This window comes from Lipotes vexillifer, unplaced genomic scaffold, assembly GCF_000442215.2.
Source record: "Lipotes vexillifer unplaced genomic scaffold, Lipotes_vexillifer_v1.1 scaffold1451, whole genome shotgun sequence".
Classification (NCBI taxonomy): Eukaryota; Metazoa; Chordata; class Mammalia; order Artiodactyla; family Lipotidae; genus Lipotes; species Lipotes vexillifer.
The window spans coordinates 564,678-566,816 of NW_006795096.1; positions in this window are offsets into that span (position 1 = coordinate 564,678).

Genomic DNA, 2,139 nt, shown 5'->3' on the forward strand with positions numbered 1-2,139 from the left:
CACCCCCCCCCCCCCACCCCTTGGAAATGTTGACCATGTCCTTCTGGTCACACAGTCTGTCCTCACTGGGTCCTCCTGGCACATGGTCTGGGCTCCTGGAGAACTCGCCGCCGTGGCCCTTCCATGCTCGGCCTGTGATGTGGTTCTCAAGTGGCTGGCGTTTTTCCCGACAGCCCAGGAGCAAGCTGTCCATCCCAGCCTGTCAGTTTCGCTCTAGTGTCTGGCGGCAGGGACGGGGGTCCGGGCAGTGGTCCTGAGAAGGTGGAGCCCTAACGCTCCCGGTGATGGACACGGGGCTACTTGAAAATCGGTGTGTTCCAATCCCACCTCTGATTCTTATGTGCTGCGTGGCTCTGATTAAGCTAGTTTTAACCTTACTCTCTGTCTCAGTTTCACCCTCTTGAAATGAGGATAATAACTGTCCCCACCTCCCTGGGTGTTAGAGCCCCGCCTGGAATCAGCGGGGTATTCAGTGCTCTTGGTGATTGTTTCCATTTGCTGCTGACTACTTAGAAATCCGGGGGGCTATGGGGTTGCAACTTGGTGTGACCTTTCTGGAAAGCAAATACAAATCACTTTTGCACAAAAGCGCAATTTATACAAACCACAATTTAGCTATACAAATCAAGATTCTTTTTTTTTTTTTTTTAATCATCTTTTGGCTGTGCTGTGTAGCCTGTGGGATCTCAGTTTCCCAACCAGGGATCGAACCTGCGCCCCCTGCACTGGCAGTGCAGAGTCTTAGCCACTGGACACCAGGGAAATCCCTACAAATCGAGATTCTTTAAACATCCACACACAGTATCTTCTGGGAATCTCTCCTGAGAAAATGGAAACACAGAGCCATATACGAAGATGTTCATTGTGGCGTTTTTGTCCAGCCATTAAAAATGGCATTTTTTAATAGACTGTTTAAGGATTTGGGAAAGCACTCATAATATACTAAGTCAAGAGGATGTAAGATTGCACACACAATTGGATGTAAATTGGTAAAGTATATATGCAGAAAGACATGCTTAAAGCTCTCTGCTGGCAGGGATCTCAGAAGGTGTTCAATCCTGGCTCCTTTCCCTTAATCTAAGCCAGCAATTAACTGAAAAAACACATCCATGTATGTATGTATGTATGTATGTACGTGTGTGTGTATGCACATATGTATATAATATCCCTGGAAAAAATCACATGTGTATAATTTTCTGGAGGAAGATTTATAAATTATACATACACCCAATCTCCCCCTCTCTATGAATATATGTGTATATGTCTGCATGTACGTACACGCACACATACACACATGTATGCATATATGCCTTTATTTTCTGGATGAACAGTTTAAACTGAGGTTAGTTAAAGGGAGTACAGCCTCGTTTCTTTATTCTTCCCACAAAAACAAGGCCGCTCCTGTTTCTCCAGTTCGGCCAGCCCCGGCCTGGCGACTTTGTGTTCTGCAGAGATGGGTTTGCGCACCTGCCTGACTTTCTAAATCAGGGACCCGCCGGAGCGCTGCTCTCGCCTCGGTCCTGATCTGTTACTTTACATGCATCTTCTCTTCTCTGGCTTGTTCCTTCCGTCGCCTCCCGCTCCGAGACACAGTCAAGCCCACAGCGGCCAACCCCTTCCTGGTAGCTTTTCAGGGTGTGCGGTGGGAGGGCGCGTTGTCTCTGATGAACCCGGGATGCGCCAGCCAGACCCTGCTCCTGCGCCGGGAGGAAAACCCCACTTTGTGAAGCGACTCTGTCACCGTTCTCCCCGCCCATCTGTCCCCTCGCCCCGCCGCGTCTCCCCTCCCTGCCTGGCCTCCCGCTTTGTGGCTTCACCACGTCTCCCTGCTGATGCTTCCGTGGTCGGCGCGTGTGCCTGCCCCTCGCCTGTGCTAGGAAATCCTACAGCGGGCACCGTGGGGCTTTGCTTTCCTTCCCCACAGACACTGGTCCAGCCCCTGGCTGGCCTGGCCACGCGGACTCGGGCATCGCGGCTTCATCCGCAGGCCCACGGGGCCCTTGCTGGGAAAGCCGGTGGCCGCAGGTGCTGAGGTGGCCCAGGCGGTGGGGTGACCACAGAGGGCTCAGGGGGGGCTGGTTTCCCGGTGGAGGGGCCTCTGGCTTTGCGGGTGCTCAGCACAAGGGTGGGGGGGGGGTC